A 22,813-nucleotide genomic window follows, 5' to 3' on the forward strand; every position below is an offset into this window, starting at 1 on the left:
CTGAAGATCGTCACCAATGTCTGCTCCTTCAGACACGCAATCATGTCAGACAGAACAGACGTTGCTATAAGAATTGCAGAACTCAAATTGCACAGTTCTAATGTGCTCGCGTAGGTGATTCCATACGTACTGCAGGATGTATAGCGTGAACTGGATTATCACCTAAGTGTTGTCCGTGTGTCGAAAGGGTGTCATAAAGATTCTGAATAGTTTTGTATTGGTCAGTCAGGCAGAGACATAGCAACTCGCGTGGGTGATCGTAAACGCAGCTGGAGGTAAAAGAATCCTGACTCCGCTTAGGTTAGCGTGTGGTAAGTAAGGGCCACAGGTACCATCTGTAGTCCCGTGCTCTCCCCCTAACAAACGAAGTCCTAGAAATCAGTAAGCATTTTGCCCGCAGTTGCGATTTAATCCTAAATGACCAAACACAGCTCAATACGTTCTGTCTTCTAAACGTTGCTCAGTCCTCACAGATTCCCAATTGTTCCCAAACTGTCTGTTCTACAGCAGTCATTCATTTTTCTTATATTTATTTACTTTATTCAAAAATGGCTCTGAGCACTATGCGACTCATCTTCTGAGGTCATCAGTCGTCTAGAACTTAGAACTAATTAAACCTATTTAACGTAAGGACATTACACACAGCCATGCCCGAGGCAGGATTCGAACCTGCCACCGTAGCGGTTGCTCGGCGCCAGACTGTAGCGCTTAGAACAGCACGGCCACTCCGGACGGCGTTTTCTTTATTGTGACTGCGTTCATACTCTATACATTTTGCAGTAATTTAAAAGAAGAAAGCTTTTTTTTTTTACTTATTGCACGTTGTGTTTTTTATTTAACTTGTGCACAAAGACGCGTTTCGCCTTACTTACAAGTCATTTTCGGTGGGTGTCCTGAAATTTTATTCGATTTTTTTTCGTTTGCGCAAGTAGATTATCATCTGCACATACAGGTTTTGGGTGTATAACGGTTCACTGTTGCAGTAAAATGGAAAGGTATTTACAGCTGCCGGCCGGTGTGGCCGAGCGGTTCTAGGCGCTTCAGTCTGGAACCGCGCGACCGCTACGGTCGCAGGTTCGAATCCTGCCTCGGGCATGGATGTGTGTGATGTGGTTAGGTTGGGTTTAAGTAGTTCTAGGTTCTAGGGGACTGATGACCTTAGATGTTAAGTCCCATAGTGCTCAGAGCCATTTTTTATATACAGCTCAGCGTGTAATTCACTGTTTATCAGTCAAACAGCTTTGTCTTGTATCGTGAACTAGATGAAAGGTTGCAGTTTTCTTTGTGGTCACTCTGTTTACGAAATGCATTACTGTATATGTCATTTTTTGTGTCTAGAGCGTCATTCATTTCTTGTTTGACTATATGTGTGTTGATGTAAGTTTTCTGTGTGTGTGTGTGTGTGTGTGTGTGTGTGTGTGTGTACTCTTTTTATTTTTATTTTATTATGTATTTAACATTTTATTCCCTTACTTATACTTATTCTATAACCTGTATGTGTAGATGATAACCCGTTTGTGCAAACGAAAAAATTGTGTAATATTTCAGGAGACCCACTGAACATGTCTTGTAAGTTAGGCGAAACGCCTCTTGGTGACAAGTTGTATAAAAGACTTAAGGGGCAGCAAGCAAAAACGTGTTTCTCTTTTGAACTACTGCAATTTGCCCGCAGCTTCTGCGAAAATGGCCACTGCAAGAAACTTGTTCCATACATGTTATTGTTACAGATGTCAGTTTCATCTTTCATTTGGTTCTCTATTGCCTTCTCTTCAGTTTTCTCATCAGTACTCTTGTCACACACTAATTTTACTTTATTGGGATTGTTAATTTCATTTTAATTATTTTAACGCACCTAGTTTTTTAACTGAGTTTGAATGTCCTTCTGGCTTTTTCCCTTTATATTTATTTACTGTTTAACGTTTTAAATTGTTTAACCAGTGCGCTGTCAAAGATGACATTTACCCGAAATTCGTGCCTGATTCTCGAGGTGTAGCGCTTTTCAGTGTTTCTGTTCAAAGTTGCACACTCTTTGGCACGATGGTCAAAATCTGATGATGGCTTTTAAGCCAGAAACTGGTTAACAGACTACATTAACACTGTAGAACATTAACAACTTGTTTACAGTTACGAAGTTGTTTCGCCAAGAAACGACAAAAGTATCGTTTAACGTCATACAACACACCTGCGAATCACGTAAAAATGTGAACAGTCATTTACGTCCTCTGGAATTATTATCGACATTTCACTACGCATGAAATATTTATAGCCGTCTGCAATCGATTTATTCATTTTGAACTGTACCGTATTAAATGTAGTACAAACTGTGTATTATCTTTTTGTTATCTATTTTGTAATCATCGTGGTGAAGGCCTAATCAGTTTTCATCAAAAGCGAAATAAAACGGGAATACAGAAAACGAGAGTAGAAAACAACGTACATTTTGTCCGGTGATCAAACCTACGCCACGCAGCGTAGAAGCTTAGCCTGTTACGCGACTGAGGACTACAATAGATGTTACTTGAACGGATGTTAAATTCATCTCGCGCGCTTTTCCGAGGCTGAACGACGGCCTTCCAGCGTGAATGGCTTAAGGGTAACATAGATGGAGCCTTACACCAGATGAACTATTTAGTCCGTTCCTAAGCTGTACGCTAGAACAACCGCTCTCCTCATGTTTAACCTATGAATCGGGCTCGCAGCTGTAGTATAGTAGAATGCTGACACGTGTTTAGCAGCTCAAAAATTATAGAGGTTAGTGAAAAGAAAATGAAACAAAACGACCGTACGGCACTGATAGTCCACACCTGGGGAAGATCGGCAGCCTAGTTACAATTCTTTCCAGTTGACGCCACATTGGGCGACTTGCATGCGATAAAGATGATGATGATGAGGACAATACAACTGCCAGTCCCCAAGGGAAAAAAAAGATCTCTGGTTCCGCCGGGAATCGATCCCGGGCCTGTTGATGGTAATCAGACGCGCTGACCACTTTCCGCATTTTCTGTTCGTAATTGTTCGTTGTGTTTGGTTGCAGTGGATGTCACATGACATCCGTTGAAGTTCGTTGTTGATCCTTTCACTCTTTTTTTTTTTTATTACAGAAATCAGCAAGTTCTCTGACCGAACACGCTCAGCTACCGTGCTCAGCTAATAGTCTGGACGGTTATTGGAGAAATATTGTGAGAGAAACTCCACGTGCATGTGTGATATCCAACATACGAAGATATTAGAGCTACAAAGATACACACGAATAATAACAGATTCCCCGATCTGATGAGGGCATATTCCCCAAGACTTAATTAGCAGGAACCTTTTTTGTTTGTTACTGAACGGCGAAAAACTCTCTGGGTCAAAGAGGAAAAAAGATAAACGAAAGAAAAGAACGATGCTGCAGATCTGCTCAGCAAACAGCAGACGCCAGCAGCCGCCAGCTCCGGGCAGTATTATTTTCGTAATTGCCGCCGCTGCGCGCAGGTCGCTCTAACTACGGGGAAGGGCTACTCTGGAATGACGTCACGGACGGACGTAATCCAGGCCTGCAGCCAGAGCCGTTGGAGGGGGCGGGGAGCGGGGGGGACGACGAGAATTTTCTTCCGATTGGTGGAAATCCGCGGCCCGGCCCCTCCCAGCGCGGGCATAAATTATGCAAAGCAGAGCCGCCGGCGGTTGGCGGTTGCGGCCGCGAGCCAACATGGCCGCCGTGCGCTCGGCCAATGGGAGCGCTCGCCGAGGCGGCGGCCATAAGCGGCGCGCGCCCTTCAGCTGTTCGTTTTGCCGTCGGACTTCGTGGTTCCGCGTTCGGCCGCCAGGGGGTAGCGATCCGGCGGGATTTTCGTCGAGTTTTTAATTTGTCTGCTGTTTCGAAGAGTGTGGCTAAATAGCTGAAAAATTTCTGGGCCAGTCAGGTTGACGCCGGTGGCACCGTCAGATTTCATACTGCCGACAAAATTGTTTTGTTAGTTCTGAAAACATACAAAATACTGAATTCTGAAGTACCACAAGCTGTGAAAGTAGAACTGTTATTGAGTCAGATTACTGATCAAGACGACACAATTCCAATAATATTTTGCCTTACCACTCTTCATTGTCTTAAAAGTATTCCTGTTAACAGATACACAGTTTGAATGTAATAGCTTCAATTGCAATAAACAGTAGGCCTATATCGACAGAAGTTACAAGGCAAAGCATACAAAATAATCAGTGGTAGAAAATCGTTCAACAGTGCAGGCCGAAAAATTATCATAAAATACGCTTTAAAGCGTGTCTGAACTTTTGATTACCGTGAAACAACTGATAGCTTCACCGTAGAAGTGATAAAGACTAAGACTGTAAAGAGGCGATTGATTAAGTTTTGAAATTAATGTGAATCTGGAAATACCCGATATAGTGTCTACATCATCACCTAGAGCCACTAGTAGATAGTTGGTAAGGGAGGAAGATGAACGTTACTCTATTTTCAGGTGAGCATAATTTACTGTCATTTGTACATTACGCAATACATAAAATAATTTTATCGCGACTGTGTAATACGACAAGAAAAACAGCAATTTCAGTAATTTTTTTTTTTTTTTTTTTTTTTTTTTTTTTTTTTTTTTTTTGCGTTTTCTGCACTTCACATGCAGGCAGCGTCTTACTAAACAGCAGAAAAAGTCTGAGGACATCATAACAACGTATAATGGTATCTGCCAACAAATATTTTTTTTTTACTTTTCCAAGGAGAAAAGTTGAAAACAAAATTATTCGGTGGTGAAGGCTATTGCTATAATTGCTATGACGTTCGTTAATGTGGAAAGTGCCACCTGCCAAATTCGTTAAAAAAATAGAAAGAAATGTGTGACTTCATTGTGAAGATGCTATTATTAATCTAAGAAATTGCAAATTTTTTATTGCAGCTGAAAATTTTATCTCTTACAATGTTATTATTGTTACTACATTCACTCTTATCTATTTGATCTTACAAATCCCCAATAACGTGCACATAATCTTACCTTCTCTGTATTAGTTGCTTCTTTTTGTCCATTGAAATTTGGCGTGAAATAGTCACACAACACATTACAAAACACGTTTGCCAATCTTCCACTCCTTTTATGGGCTCAATAAGTAAAAACGGAACTCTTACAGAAGACGACTTTCTTTTCCGTCTATCTTTTGGTATGCCCAAAAGTTAAAAACCTCTTTCCCGAGGAACGGGTCGAAGTGTCCTGTTGAAATTTTTGTCGCACATTAAGGTCAATTGTCCCTTGGCGGCATAAATAATTTAATCTTCCAAACCAATGGAATCACAATATACGGTCATTTATTTTACGTATTATGATACACGAAAACTCACTCAACAAACTCCATGGGGCACTTCCTGTTGCTTTAAAAACATAAAACTTGGAAAGAAGCAACGGGTTACAGTGCAGCTAAATGAAAAAATCCGAAAATTACTAATTTGTAATTATATCACACGAAAAAGAAATATATTTTAATCATTTGTTTTCCAACTGTGTGACTGTCCTACTGTTGCGCCACTTTTCCTCAGCAACGGATTGACGCATCAAGTTGAAACTAATGTCCCGGACTCAAGTCTTTAGCCTCTTGGCCCTGTGGAAACTTCAGGCTTCTGAGTCAACGTTACCAAAAGATAGGTCCAATTATGTTACGCATTTTACTCTCGCGAATTCAATCAACAAAACGAATAGAGTACTTTCCGTAGTCATAGAGTCATGATATCGGCAAGAAGCAAGGGTTCACAGTTCAAGCAAAAAAAAAAATTACCAATTTCTTTTTATCATTTCTTATCCGACTCTGTCTCTGCGTCCGTCTGTTAAGACCCCCTTCATTCAGGAATGGTTGGATGTATGTCCTGCCTATATTGTTACTGATAACCGAGAAAATCCTTAGAGATTCTCGATATCCAGGATGGATGAACTCTCTGTACACATAACTAAGTTTTCACGGAAAGCGCGGTGCGCGGGTCCTGCTTGCTCTTATCAGTATTTTTTATACCTTTGTTTATAGCACTTCAGGAGGGAAACAGTTTACAAATACGGAGCGAAATGCTAAACATTCATAAATTCCCATCATTCGGCTGATGAAATTTCCAGAATCAGCTGAGTAGCTAAAACACTTGTGAGAACAGGATAGCCGGCCGGTGTGGCCGAGCGTTTCTAGGCGCTTCAGTCTGGAAACGCGTGACCGAATCCTGCCTCGGGGATGGGTGTGTGTGATGTACTTAGTTAGTTAGGTATAAGTAGTTCTAAGTTCTAGGGGTCTGATGACCTCAGATGTTAAGTCGCATAGCGCTCAGAGCCATTTGAACCATTTTAGAACAGGAATGTGCTGCTGGGTGACTGGCTCACCCAGGTTTTAGGTAAGAGGTCAGCCAGTCACGATTCCCTCCTTGTTTCCCTTCGGTTTCTGTTCTCTTTTCCTTGTGTTTCCTTTCCTTTTTAGTGTTTTTCTTCTCCTCTTGTTTTGCCTCTGTATGTGAGGATTTGGAACTGCGTCAGGTCTGTGTCTTTTAGCCGTTCTCCTTGTTCGCTGTTCGTCTTAGTCCCTTCACTGCATGTGTTCCTGTTTTTATGCGTTTGGGCGCTGATGACCACGCTGTTTAGCGCCCGTAAACCTCAAACACACACACACACACACACACACACACACACACACACACACACACACACACACACTAGAACAGGAATAGGAAATATCGTCCTTAGTGGCCACCTGTTTTGCGTGTAATTACCCCGGCGTTTCTACATGAGAAAATCTAAGCAGATATGCCAGTGACTGAAGTGGCTAGCTGTTGGCCGTATTAAGAAATGCATCTCTGTCATTCCGACAATAAATGACATGTTTATGATGATATCGCTCTCATCAACGCAGATCCAGTTCCAATTAAAAACGTGTTCCGTCTTCTCAGTTATGAACTAAGTTACTTAATGACGGCAGTCAGACGGAAATAAAAGTTTCACGGCTCCTGACTCAACTACACTGCGTAATCTGCTATAGACAGTGTTTCATGGCAGCCAGCATCGCTGTGGAAGCGCGTAAATCACATTTGCGGCTTTGCCGGCCCGAGATAGCAGTCACGCGCCTTCGTTCATTGACGGTGCTCGGAGTCGTGATCTCGAATTAATCACTCCATAAGAACGCGGACGCAACAGACTGGTGACGTATACCGATCTCCCGACGACCGGAAAGGGGAACTGTGTAGAGACGGGACTGCCGGCTGAGTGTCAAGTGCGAGAAACGAGTATCAGATGGAGAGCAACGAGGCCTTTAAAAGGCGCCAACTCGCCCCGCAAAGTGTTTTCCGGCCCGGCGCAGGTCGCGCTATAAACGGACGCTTCCAGGCGCGTGATGTTTCTGTTTTCCTCGGCGCTGTTAATCGGACGCATAGTAGGCCGCGCGACCTTGGACTGCAGCCGACGCTACATCAACCCAGACAAGTGTTCTCGGCTCGCGTAAACAAGCCACCTATTTCTGGCGCGGGACGACCTCGAAAAACTCCAAATAGAAAACGCAATCTCCCCTCCCACCACTGCATATTTATTTACTCTCTCCACTCTGCTTTCCTACTGCCTGGCCCCCTCTCCGTCGCCTTCATTCTCTTTCTGACACTTTCCTTCGCACACACTTGTGACAGTTTATTTCGGAAGGGTAAAGGGAGCGGGTGGGGATGAGTAGGGCAACATAGGGTGCTGAAGAAGGCAATTTTCTGATGTGCGAGAATTGTTTTTACTGCTCACAGCCCCTGTATTTCTATCTTCGTCTGCCGCTTTTGGTGTTGCCTTTTAAGATTCGTTTTAGAGATCGAGACACTCGTTCCGATACCAGCACCGCCTTTAGATGTCAACAGTTAGTTCTCTTGTTTATCAGTCATGTAAGCGATCTTCCGTTAGTAATTAATTAGCAGAATTAGTTATTTTTCCACATGACATTAGTACTGTAGCCAATCCAAATATAGGCTGCATACAGAAACAGATAAATAAGACTAGGCATATCTTTGCTTGCTGAGTCCTTTGGAACTATGTGACCTTGGCTTAATCTTCACTGATTACTGTGGACTGAGTTAACACAGAGTTCTTAAAAGTATTGTTATAACAGGCTTGTTTATAAATAACTCATCTGCTATCAGTCACGATTATCTTTATTTTATTTTTCGCACGACGCGTGTAGGGAAATGATTCCCATTTTCAAATGCGTTTTTTTTGTGTTTGTTATGCCATTTCTGTGTGACGTTGTCGATGTGTGAGAGTCTGCTTCATTTCGTTCACTTTACTGCAATATATAAGAAAACACGCAAATTTTAGTTGGTTGTCAATCTTTTTTTGTGAAGTTAGTGGCGAAAATTAGAATAATAGATTTTTAAAAAGCTTTTGACTCAGTTTAAGCAAAATCCGAATCTACAGCTGTTGAAAACCAAGGTTTTGATCCATCTTACGTCTTTATAATGAAAAATATGTACATTAGTGCCATGCTTGATGAGGTTTGTGAGAAATTCACGGTTGAAAGACGAGTAAGACATTAAAGTTGCGCATCACAAAACATATTCTCAGCAGTTCTGGGGAAAATTTTCAGATTTCTAAACTGGCTAATAGAAGGAACGAGGCCTGTCTGCTTTTTGAAGGCGATTGTCAACAGCTCTTAAATATGGTACTAAACGTATGACACGCAGATGTCTGTATGTTCTTTATTAGCCGTACCGGTTCCAATTAATAACCACCCATCACAGTATAAAAATTCGTCTATTATTAACGTATTGCGTTATGTAGTGGCAGAACTACAATGTTATTAATACTGCGCCGTTAGAACTGTTGGTTAACAGAAGAACAAAGAGGTGTCCTCACCCAAAAGGTAGAGCGTCAGATCTGAAATACCAGTTATAAGTAAAGATTTTGTCACAGTAGGTCTGTGACAGCAAGGCTATCTCTAAGCCCCCGTTAGTGCTTCTTTTTTCTTTAAATTCTTTCCCTTTGCGTTACAGCCTGTTTTCTTCCTTTTTTTCATGTCAGTTCAGATTCTAAAAGGACTCAGGTTACTTGCAGGCGGATACTACAAGGCAGCTGCCGTAACACAGCCGAGGGAATCATCCAAGCATTGACAGCAAAGATGTTAGCCATGTTGCGTGCTTGGGTGTGGCAGTTATTCAGTGCAGTAAACAAAATCACATTCCTGCCACTGTCTTTTATTAGTAATGCTACCTTTCTTTTTTAGTAACAATTGCATAAAGTATGAAAACATTTTTCGGACTGCAGAAAAGACCCGTAAGAATAATAAGCAAAAAATAATAGTAGAATTCACTATAAACATCTGTTCTAAACACTGGGAATTTTAGCAGCATCTTATGAATATATTCAGTAATCAGTCATACACATCAAAAATAACATCGTGAATTACTACATAAAAAACTCTGTTCATGGAACAAGATGTAGACTGAACTTACATTTACCAAGGAAGAATAAACATAGAGCTCAAAACACCATTTAACGCCAATCAGTAGAAGAGCGCAACAAATTGACCAAATAGGTAAAAAGAGATTATTAAAACGATTTGAAAAGGCTGTTAGAGTGCCTCTTAAGCAGTATATTCCATACAGTGAAGGGTTATTTACTTAACACGGAGTTGGGGTTTGGTAAAAAATGCAACAAACAAAATAACAAAAACAATAATGAAACACCTATAATTTCACTTAACACTTTCACAGTATGGTCGTCCCTTCGTTTTCTTCTCTTATTTCCTTTTTTCCGTATTTTGGAACTCTTTCTCCCCAAAGCTATGCAACCTTACCCTCTTTCTGAGCTCAACATCTCACTCATTGGAGAGGTGCTAGGAAATCTCATGTCGCTTCTGGCATATACTGTAAAATGGGAAACAAACTTCTTTGCTACGATCGTGTCAGTGCTACGTTATAGTGTGTGTTGTGACTGGGAGTGGGCAATGATTGAACGGTGTAGCACTAGTCTTTTAAATTATCAAGTAACTTGTTCGTTAACGCTATTGTACTCCAAGGACTGATCGAATGAGGCAGGAATGTTGTTAAATAGAGTGGCCTTGTATTCGGGACGGCGGAGGCCCCACTTTTCATCCGGCCAACCTGATTTAGGTTTTCCGTGGTTTCCCTAGATCACGTCAGCCAAATTCCGGAAACCTCTGTTTTTATGCCATCTTTATCAAAGTATAGCTGTAGATCAGCAAATGTCCGAATTAAGTCGTTTTGTTATTGTTTATTTGTATTATGACGACACTTCCAGTACCCTTTTAAAAGTGATTTACGTATGAATAGTAATACTGCTATCATCGCAACACTAATCGTCAATACTGAATTACCTGGTAAACAGAAGCGCATTTTTCAAATTGTCCACCGATAAATTTATTGAAAGTAATTAAAAGCAATGCTCTAACAGTATTTTTTTTTGATAAAATGTTACTCGTCTTAACACAGACAACAGCCGCATGACAAAAGATAAGTTAGCAGCTAATAATTTTACTTCGACCACTGCTCCTCTTAACGACAATGGACGGTACTAGTTAAACCTTCAATTTCCGTATCTTTAGTCGTTCAATGAGGAATATTATTAGAATCGATTACGAGCCTTTATTTTCTAAGTTGTCACGTCTCCAAAGAATTTCGACGATGTTGGGTGTTAACCGTAAACGTGAAAACAGAGTACCATAGCTCAATAAACTGGAGGCTGGTAGCATACTATTATCCTTTTAACGTGTGAGTACAACTGTTGACGTTAATGTGACATTTTCTTCATTAAAGCATTGATAAATTTGTTTCAGGAGGCAACTTCAGTTTCTATCTTCGTTGTTTCCTATTTTTCCAGAATTTCTTCATCTTCTCCTTAGCTTGTCGTTCACTTTCTTGTTCCCGTGTTGTTTTTGATTTCTTATTTTCTCTGTCTTCAAGGCATCCTAAGTTTAGCATTTTTTACTTAAAATAGTTTCTTTCAGTTATTTTCGCTTCTCTGGTACCGTTTATTTTTAATTTTCTAGTGTTTATTTCTTTTACGTAGATCTTATTTATTCGATAGAAGTGTACAACCTACGCTTTGCCATCAAGTCTACTATTTTCTGTGTGTTTTGGTAGACCGCCTCATTATAGTTTTTTTCCATCCCTCTGCTGTTTGTATCCTCAACGTTTACGACTTTCTTTTATGGTATTAATTTTGATTACTCAGTTAATTTATAGCAGGACCGTTTTAATAATGTAATGCTGTTCGACACATGCCTGAAGATTCAAGATTAAACCCCCTTAACTGGTAGTATTATTAATAAAGGACATTCCAGAAACTTATGTACCAGAAAGCAAATCACAGAGAATATAAATTACGGCTCCCGGTCGAGGTAGCACGAGAAAATGGGCTAAAATTTAGACCGCGTTTTTAATAGCCATCTACTAGCTATCCTACTTAGAAATTAATTTTGAGTTTGCGCTGTTACCCGAAATCACCCGAGGGGGATGTTGGGTGGTTTCGTCCCTCTTTCTCCTACAATTCAGGAAGTGACCAAAGACTATGCTCAGCACGGTGCGTTAACATCGTTATATTCCTTGAACTCGATGAATTAAAGATTTCTTCCTGTCTCTCTCGTTCCACGATTTGTTCGACTGCGCAGGTGAGCTCGGCAAATGAAAAATTGGAAGAGCGTTCTTTTTGAACTCGAAAATGAGAGAGGACAAGTTTTCTACTGTATTAAAAGAATATAGACAAGAAGGAATTCTATTTGTTCACTTTACCGAATCCTGGAACAAGCAGTTTTGAAAGACAACTCTCCAGATGTGAAACTTGCGTAGTTTTCGGGAAATAACTGGACCTATATCTCAACCGTCGTTTTACTCGGTCGTGAGAGATAATTTTAAACGTGCTTTGCACCAATGTTCTACTATTTAATTTACTCTCGCTTCTGCTGACATAAATCTTCAGGAAGATTCAGAAAAAACTTCTTCACAGCGTCAGCGCTTGTTACAGGCATGAAATGCTTGAATTCATAAGCAGACGTTTCGTTACAATTCAACTATCTGGCGTCACAGTTGTTTTCATCATAAATGGTTTATTTCAGGGATTATTTGCTGAAGATTAAACAGTTTAAGAAATCGACAGGAGTCGTTTGTTTGGTTACATAACAACTACTCAGATCTAGTTACAGATCGCGACGCCGGTTGTAAATAGTCTCATGATCGCTGACGTTATTTGCGTTTGACGTATGTTGGCATGTGGCCAGCATATAATTGAATATTGCTATAGTCATCGAAAGGAAAGAAATCTCCCTCTGTTAGCTGTGGCTGGTCCTTCGCAATCGGATCAAGAAAGGTCGCGCAAACAATGACGATCCTTCGTTGCCAGCTTTTTTGTTTCCTGACTGTTTCGAACTATCCACATGACCTTCTCGAGGTAGCAGATATTTGAAATTTGTCCAGTTTGTGGCTAAGAAAAGGAAAAATCCGAGAGGATAATTTGCAGTTTTGACGTTATGGATTATACTACGCTTGCTTGAAGATTATCTCTGTTACTCCCATGTGGTAATGACACAGGCATTAAATCAGTGAGCGCTTGGCAATACGGTTTGTTAAAATATCTTAACTGGTTGCCAGAGGCGAATAGTTAGTGGAGGTATTTACGAACGTCTGACAGAAGATAAGCACGAATTACTGCTTGTCACAATAATCATGCTCGGCCATGCACAAACGAGACAGAACAGCAAATTTTATTTTTACTATTTTGAAGCTGTTATTGACTATTTTATGTCACTAGCAACGTCTATGGAATAACATCTTTTTCCCACCACTTCCTGTTCTCAAATAATAAGTTATCTGCGCTATGCTGTGAGATATTTGACGCATCCGTTCCTAAGCGGCATTTTTTTCCATCACTGAGAAACCTTCACTTACAAAAACACAGAATTTCTAAGAACCACGTACCGATTACCACATTCGCAGATTGCTGTTTCCGTAATGCGCTCTTCATAACTCTGCTACTTACATTTCCCCTTAATAACCTGTACATGACTTCGTCGACACACAATTAACAGTTCAAAAAATCGTATTAACTGTTACCTAATTTTCTGCTCGCGTTGAATGAACAGTGTAAATGGAATCGAAGGCGATCAGAAGTTTACCATCAACATAATTTAAGTCACGGTGCTTAACAGTTCATGCGACTCGTTTGGCAACTGCTGATGGTATTAACGTAGGGTATGTGGCCCACCATAAGTCTTTACATGTCAGTCACCAATGACGGAGTTCAACTTGTTGCACGATTCTACAGACTGGATAACGAGTTCTAGCCCCTGCGTTGTCCTTATAGTGGTTAGTGAAGCGCTGAAAAGAAACGAATGTCTCAAAAACTGTACCAGGCTTATCCGATTGGTTGTATCCACGAGGAAACACTCACTGAAACTTCCGCTGTTAAAGAGATATTCAACAGCTTCTTGCACAAGCAGCAAAAACATTTCCATTACAAAATCTTGAAAAATATTTTTCAGGTATAAGCTTTCAGTATATTCTCCACCTGAAAATATTCCCCCTTGCACCTGAAACGCTCTGCGTAGTTTGAACTAGAATAATACGAAGGCGCTAAAGCTACGTATGATGACGTGGTAACAGTCCAAGAGTCCTGACATAAAACGTTGATTATTGTCTATTGCGAACTTTATTTGAATATCTAACGATTTTAACTATCCACGTGACCTTCTCGAGGTAGCAGATATTTGAAATTTGTCCAGTTTGTGGCTAAGAAAAGGAAAATTCCGAGAGGATAATCTGCAGTTTTGACGTTATGGATTATACTACGCTTGCTTGAAGATTATCTCTGTTACTCCCATGTGGTAATGACACAGGCGTTAAATTAGTGAGCGCTTGGCAATACGGTTTGTTAAAATATCTTAACTGGCTGCCAGAGGCGAATAGTTAGTTGAGGTATTTACGAACGTGAAAACATCTAATAAGTAACGAAATTGTAGCAGTCGCAACGGTTATAAATATATACAGTGGTGTGCAATAAATGGAACAGTGACCATTCTTACGAGGAATTCCGATGATAACTATTTCAAACATTGAAAGTTTTATTTAAGTCATGATGCACCCAAACATAATAATGACGTTTTTTCTTTTCAGAATGGATTTTCATTCTGCAGCATTTTGTATACTGATTTAAAAATTTGTTAGATTAAAACTGTATGCCGGTCCGGATTTCGAAACTAGGATCCAGTTTTCATCTTCCTGGAAGTTTCAAAGTATTTTTTTCCCTACTGACCTACGAACTACTTGTGTTGGTGATTCTCACATTCCATAGCACTAAAAGAGGTGCTATGCACTCAGACAAAAAGTAAACACATGATTCCATTTTTTAAAGACGTGCGTTAGCCGGTGTACATGTTTTTAAACTCTAAAATCTGCCGGATAAAGACATAAAAGTCTCGAAAGTAGACGGTCCACAATAAAGAGTTCAACAGACTCTTAGCTTATCCAACACTCGTAGATGCCGCTTATTATAAAATACTCAGTATGTTATCTTCAGACATTATGCTGTGTGGTTATTCTGTGAAGTTTCTCTTGCAGGTCCACTAGTACGTCTATGTCTAAGTAACTTATTCGTTACCTAAGAAAAGAATCACACGTTACCAACTTCGTTTATTTTGGTGACACGTGCCCATAATTTAATTCGTTCCTCCGATGTGAACTTCAGAAGTAACACAAATATTGTTCGAGAAACTTTTTAAGATTAATTCTTTTAACTAAAATACAATTTCGGTATCGCGTACTACAGGGCCAACGCCAATTAAAAATAAAACTTCAGACGGTCGTAAAAAAATTCTGACATCTCATCCTGATTCGCCTAATGCTTCATACGGCTGTCCAGAACGTTTCCGCTTGCTTTCCAAGCTACAGATTCAGTATTCGGAGTCACAGTAACCACTTTACGAGTTACTGAGCAGTACAAATAAGGGGAAAAATACACATAAAAATGCATAAGATGTCTTATAGGTTTCAAACCAAATGTCAGTTTTTATTCGTAAAAGATCAGTTTTTCTGCTAATATACGGTATGCTTTGATGTCAGAGACAGAAAAGGACCTGCAAGAGCAGCTGAACGGAAGTAGTAGATCAGTTCTGCTACTTGTGGAGCGAAATAACTGATGATGGTCGAAGCAGAGAGGATATAAAATGTAGACTGGCAATGACAACGAAAATGTTTCTGAAAAAGAGAAATTTGTTCACATCGAGTACAGATTTAAGTGTCAGGAAGTCATTTCGGAAAGTACTTATATGGCGTGTAGCCATGTATGGAAATGAAACATGGACGATAAATAGTTTAGGCAAGAACGGAATCGAAGCTTTCGAAATGTGGTGCTACAGAATAATGCTGAAGTTTAGATGGGTAGACCACGTAACTAATGAGGAGGTACTGAAAAGAATTAAGCAGAAGAGGAATTTGTGGCACAACTTGACTAGAAGAAGGGATCGGTTGGTTGGTCATATTCTGACGCATCAAGGGATCACCAATTTAGTGTTGGAGGGCAGCGTCGAGGGTAAAAGTCGAAGAGGGAGACCACGAGATGAATACACTAAACAGATTCAGAAGGATGCAGGTTGCAGTAGGTACTGGGAGATGAAGAAGCTTCCACAGGATAGAGTAGCATGGAGAGCTGTATCAAACCATTCCCTGGTCTCAAGATCAGAATAATATCCTTCTAGCGGAACACACCCACTCCTCATTCATACGAAGAAATAGCTGCTATAAACAGAGGATCTCTATTCCATATTTCCGGATTACCAGAATGCTTTTGACATCGTCCGTTGCAAGCGGACTCCAATCAGATTGCGTGCTTGTGGAGTGTCGTCCTAGTTGTGCGACAGGACTAGCGATTTGTTGTCAAAAAGGTCACAGTTCGTAGTAACTGAAGTCATGTCACATAGGCAAACATAAATGATAGCTGATGTTTTCCTAGCAAGTTTTACACGCCCTACGTACATATTTCGCAAGCCGCCGCAGAGGGTATCATGAACCGCTGCTAGTATAATTTCCTATTCCACTCGCAAATAGCGCGAGGGAAAAGCGGCTGTCTATACGCCTCCGCACGGACCTTGATTTCTCGTACTTTACCTTCGTGGTCCTTACGCAAAATGTACGTTTGTGGCGGCAGAATGGTTCCACAGTCAGCTTCAAACGTCGGTTCTTTAAAACTTCTCAACGGTGTTCCTCGAAAACAGCGTCCCATTTGAGTTCCCGAAGCATCTCCGTAACACTAGCGTGTTGTTCGAACCAAGCGGCAACATATCTAGCAAACCGCCTCTGAATTGCTTTGATGTTTTCCTTTAGTCCTAAGTTGTGCGCATCCCAAACACCTGAGCAGGACTCATGAATAGGTCGCGTCAGCGTCCCGTACTCGGTCTCTTTCGGAGATGAACCCATTAAACCAAAGTCCACCATTCGCCTTTTCTACCACAATCCTCGCATGTTCGTTCCATTCCATATCGGTTTGCAACGTTGCGCTCTGACATTTAACTGACGTGACTGTGTTAAGCAAGGGTACTACTAATGTTGAATCCGAACATTAACGGTTTGTTTTTTCCAACTTATCGGTATTAAGTTACATCCTTCTACATCTAGAGTTAGGTGCCACGCATCACACCTACTAGAAATGTTCTGTAAGTTATATAGCATCCTCCTAGAGTCACCCAACTTCCTCTGTTCTTAACCGATATGAATATTTGCAGTGAAGAGACAAAGAAACTTGTACACCTGCCTAATATCGTGTATGGTCCCCGCGAGCACGCTGCAGTGCCGCAACACCACGTGGCTTGGACTCGACTAATGTCTGAAGTAGAGCTGGAGGGAACTGACACCATGAATCCTGCAGGGCTATCCATAAATCCGTAAGAGTACGAAGGGATGGAGATCGCTTCTGAACAGCACGCTACAGGGCATCCCAGATATGCTCAATAATGTTTGTCTGAGGGGTGGCCAGCAGAAGTGTTTAAACTCAGACGGGTGTTCCTGGAGCTACTATGTAGCAATTCTGGACGTGTGGAGTGTCGCATTGTCCTGCTGGAATTGCCGAAGTCCGTAGGAATGCACAATCGACACGAATGGATGCAGGTGACCAAACAGGAGGCTTATGCACGTTTCACCTGACAGAGTGGTATCAGGAGTCCCACATCACTCCAACTGCACACGACCCACACCATTACAGGGCCTCCACCAGCCTGAGTAGTCCATTACGTGCAGGGTCCATGGATTCATGAGGTGGTCTCCATACCCGCTCGATACAATTTCAAAGGAGACTCTTCCGACCAGGCAACGTGTTCGTCATCAATAGTCCAATGTCGGTGATGACGGGCCTAGGAAGGCGTAAAACTTTGTGTCTTGCAATCATCAAGGATGCACGAGTGGGCCTTCGTCTCCGAAAGCCCATATCCGTGATGTTTCGTTAAATGGTTCGCACTCTGACACTTGCTGATGGCCCAGCATTGAAATCTGCAGCAATTTGGCGAAGGGTTGCACTTTTGTCGTGTTGAACGATCCTCTTCAGTCGTCGTTGGACCTGTTCTTGCGGGATCTTTCTCCGGCCGCACCGATTGTCGGAGATTTGATGTTTAGCGGATTCCTGATATTCACGGTACACTCGTGAAATGGTCGTACGGAAATATGCCTATTTCATTGTCACCTTGGAGATGCTGTGTCCAGTCGCTCGTGCGCCGACTACAGCACCATGTTCAAACTGACTTAAATCTTTTTTCACTGCCATTATAGCAGGAGTAACAGATCTAACAACTGCGCCAGACGCCTGTAGTCTTATATAGGAGTTTCCGACAGCAGTGCAGTATTCCACCTATTTACATATCTCTGTATTTGAATACGCATCCCTTCACTAGTTTCTTTCGCGCTTCAGTGTAGGAGATAATCTGATCAGCAATCTTACATTGTTTGCAGCTGACGCTGTCGTTTACCGTCTAGTAGTCATCAGAAGATCAAAACAAGTTTCTAAACGATTTAGACAAGATACGTTTTTGTTGTTCTGGTTTTCAGTCCAGAGACTGGTTGGATGCAGCTCTTCATGCTGCTTTATCCTGTGCAAGTTTTTTCATCCCCAACTACCTACTGGAATCTACATTCTTCTGCATCTGCTTAGTGTATTCATCTCTTGGTGTCCCTCTACGATTTTTCCCCTCCACCCTGCCCTCCAGTACTAAATTGGTGATCACTTGATGCCTTAGAACATGTCCTACCAACCGATCCCTTCTTCTAGTCACGCTGTGCCACAAACTCCTTTTCCCCCCAATTCTATTCAATACCTCCTCATTAGTTATGTGATCTACCCATCTAATCTTCAGCATTATTCCGTAGCACCACATTTCGAAAGCTTCTATTCTCTTCTTGTCTAAACTATTTATCGACCATGTTTCACTTCCATACATGGCTACACTCCACACAAATACTTTCAGGAACGACTTCCTGACACTCAAATCTATACTCGATGTTAACAAATTTCTCTTCTTCAGGAACGCTTTCCTTGCCATAGCCAGTCTACATTTTATATCCTCTCTACTTCGACCATCATCAGTTATTTTGCTCCCCAAATAGCAACACTCCTTTACTACTTTAAGTGTCTCATTTCCTAATCCCCTCAGCGTCACCTGATTCAATTCGACTACATTCCATTATCCTCGTTTTGCTTTCGTTGCTGTTCATCTTATATCCTCCTTTCAAGACACTGTCCATTCCGTTCAACTGCTGTTCCACAATCACAATGTCATCGGCAAACCTCAATTTTTTTTATTTATTCTCCATGGATTTTAATTCCTACTCCGAGATACGTACACGGAGCTAAAAGTGGCAATTGACCATAATAATGAAAAGTGTGAATCCTTCACATGACCACAAACAACTTCCGTTTAATTTCGGTTAAGGGATATATCCACAAATTTAAAGGTTGTCGATTCAAGCATGTACATAGCTGTTACAATTACGAAAAACGTGAATTGGAACCATCACATAGAAAATGTTCTTGACGGAGGCGAACCAAAACTGCAATTTATTGGCGGTATGAAAAGCGTGCATGCCTAAGGCCTTCCGTTTCGCATGCCGGTCGCTTGGCACAAGGCTTTCTAGCTGACGACAGTTTGGCGAATTGCGTGTCGATGAGCGTAAAATGATGATGAAGACAAGAAACACGCGGGCCCCGAGCGGAGAAAATCTCAGACACGGCCAGTAATTCAACCCGGGCACCTTGGCCGCCATTCTGCCCCGTTGTGACCACTCAGCTATGGAGACGGACTATTAGCGGAATAGACGAGGCAGAAAATTTACTAAAGAGATTGCCTACACTACGCTTGTTCGTCCTCTTCCGGAGTACCTCTGCGTGGTATGGGATCCTTACGAGATAGGTTTGATGTATGTCATTCAAAAAGTACAAAGAGCGGGGGCTCGTTTTGTATTATAGCGAGATTGACAAGAGATGATCAGGAACATGTTAAGGGATTCAGAGTGGCAACCATTAAAAAAAAAAAAAGAAAAAAAGGGCGGTGTTCGTTGCGGCGAGATGTTTTCACGGAATTTCAGCTACCAGTTTTCTCTCCAGTTTGAGACTCCTAATTACGTAGTGAGAAACAACCATCGTAGTAAAATAAGAGAAATCAGAGGTGACACCGAAAGGTTTACTTGTCCATTTTTTCCCACGTGCTGGTGTGAAAGCGATTACTTGAAGCCTGTGACAAACACGTAAGTGTGCGTTGCTGAGAAGTGATGTACATGTACATGTTCATTGTGTAAGGATAGAGTTGCTGAGAGAGTGCTTCGTATGTGTGCTCCTCAGTAACGGGGATAACTAATTTTGACGTTCTTTGCGCTAGTTGCCACGTATACTGTTGATTCCTGGTGGTCTATTGTTTCAAAACTGCCTTACAGGCAACATGAGAATGTACTGACTAATGTCCGCCCCTGTTAGCCGAGTGGTCAGCGCGACGGAATGTCATACCTAACGGCCCGGTTTCGATTCCCGGCTGGGTCGGAGATTTTCACCGCTTAGCGACTGGGTGTTGTGTTGTCCTTATCATCATTTCAGCCCCATCGACACGCAAATCGCCGAAATGGCGTCACCTCGAAAGACTTGCACCAGGCGACCGGTCTAGTCGACGGGAGGCCCTAGCTACACGGCATTTCCATTTCCATTACTCTCTAATAATAATAAGCAACGGAACGATGATAGACAATGACATAAATTTCACGTTGAAGAATAAGTGGCAAAGAGAACAGATTTTCAACGATATTCTTGCTGCATTATATACTCATTATATTTTTTGGTTAGTCGCTACACATAGACTTCCAGTGGATCTTAATTAATTAGCGTTTGATACTAGTAGCATAGTTCCATGATTATTTTTCCAGACAAGTAAACGTAGTGGCGTGGTGTTCAAACATTCCTGCACCTCGCCTGTATTCCACCTTGTTAGAAAGCAGCGATGTTTACCAAAATACACACAGCAGGCAAAAGGAGTGATGTTGAGTCTGTGGCAGAGAATAAAGAAAAAAAGTAGCCCTGAGTCCATATCTACAGAACAGAGGGCGCGAAGACCCGTGATGCATAAATTTTCAGACAGTGTAACTAACGAGCAAGGGTGCAGTAACGGAGCATCGAACCCAGTTCTCCGGCTCAAGGATCCCACATCCTCCTTGTGCGCAGTGCCGCCACAAAACAGCTCACGACTGCGTAAAATACGCATCAGATCTGACAAGGAATGCAAACGAATTAAAAGTGTTACACGTTTTGCCGTTGAGATGGAGATTGTGTGTATACAGGATTTGCCAGTGACTTCAGCACCTAAGAACCAAATGTACGACCGCACGCCACGGCGTAATTCCGAGTCTTACAAGCAGCATTTTACGAAATATAAATGGCTTAGTGTGCTAATTCTGCACGTAAAAAACCTTGTCTACTCCTCCTGTCCCAGATTACTGCTGGGAAAGCGAGAAACGTATTTTACGCAAATCCGAACGAGACACACCTTTCTTTGTGCGCGTGCTATGCCGGTAACTGTCAACGTAAGCAACCTCATTGTATCTACAGAAGAGAAACTTGGCGTTTCTATGTCATTCGTTTCAGAGGGGAAGTGATGGCGGAGATATAAAACCGTTCCTTCGGTGAGAACCAGGTAAGAAGTTTAAACATAATGTTAAGACTATGGAAGTTTGAAGTGTACCAAAGAAGTAGAAAACTTATGGGAGTCTTACGCAAATGGAGACGAGTATAATGCAGTTGAAAGGGGCATCGAGATTGTTTCATTAATGACGGTGTGCCCAACCACAGTAAATGAAAATGGAGAGGGATATTAGTTCTGGTGTCACGGAACTATGCTGCAGTTCGCTCTCAATTATCGACACGCGCAGCTAATTAACGACCATAGCCAGGTACAGCGGCCTGCTGAGTAGGCTTTTAGCAGTTCCCCACTCTCGTTTACGCAAATGCTGGGCTGGTCCCCCCAGCTCTGAAGTCAGGACGAGCACTCGGCCACAAATATTCAAAGAAAAGTTTGCCAAATGCAGAAAAGCAGCCTAGGCGGGATAAAAGTTATGGGAAAGAAGAAAATGAAGAAGACGGAGATTTTCTAACCTCCAACACTTACTTCTTTACTCCCGACTGCATTTACAGGTTTTCTACCGCCTTCCGAGGTGAAATGGAAATTAAGAATTTTGGAAGTGTCCTGATGAACACCGATTCTCCTCCATGAACTTTTTCTCTTTTGATCTGCACACTAAGGTGACAAAAGTCATGCAGTACCTCCGAATATCGTGACGGATCTACTCTTGCGGTGCGTAGTGGAGCAACTCGAAGTGCTATGGACTCGACAAGTGGCTGAAAGCCCCCTGCAGGAATACTGAGCCATGCTGGCACTATAGCCGCCCCTAATCGCTAAAATGTTGCCGGTGCAGGGTTTTGTGCACGAACTGACATCTCGATTACGTCTCATAAATGTTTGACGGGACTCATATCGGGCAATCTGTGCAGCCAAAACATTCTCTAGAACTGTCCAGAATCTTCTACAAACCAATCACGAACAATTGTGGCCACGTGACATGGCGCATTGTTATTTATAAAAATTCCATCGCTGTTTGGGAATATGAAGTCTATTAATCTTGTGAAGGGTTTCACAGTAGCCGAACATAAACACTTCCAATCAGTAATCACCTCATTTGGATCAGTTCATTCCATGTGAACACAGTTCACACCATTACGTAACCACCATCGGCTTGCACAGTGTCTTGTCGACAACTTGAGTTCATGGCTTCGTGCTGTCTGCTCACATCTCGAATCCTAACTGAGGTCGAGACTCATCTGACCAAGGCAAGGTTTCCCCGTTGTCTAGTGTCCAAGCGATATGGTCACGACACTAGGAGAGGAGCTGCAGTCGTCACGCAGTTAGTAAAGCCAGTTGCTTCGGTCATATGTTGCCCTATCCCATTAACGCCAGATTTTGCCGCACTGTCGTACCGGATATGTTGGCCATACATCCCTCATTGTTTTCTGCGGTTATTTCATGCAGTGTTGCTTGTCTGTTATCTAGGACAACACAACGCATACGCCACTGCTATGGGTCGTTACGTTTAGGGCGTCGACCACTGCGATGACCATGGTGAGAGGTAATGCCTGACGTTCGGTATTCTCGGAACGCTGTTGACACAGTGAATCTCCGAGTACTGAATTCCCTAAAGATTTCCGAAATGGATGTCCTATGAGCCTAGCACCAGCTACCATGCCTCTTGCTGTCATAATCACAACGGAATCCTTCTCACAAAAAACACCTGAGTACAAATGACAGTGTCTCC

This window comes from Schistocerca americana, chromosome 10 (assembly GCF_021461395.2).
Source record: "Schistocerca americana isolate TAMUIC-IGC-003095 chromosome 10, iqSchAmer2.1, whole genome shotgun sequence".
Taxonomy (NCBI): domain Eukaryota; kingdom Metazoa; phylum Arthropoda; class Insecta; order Orthoptera; family Acrididae; genus Schistocerca; species Schistocerca americana.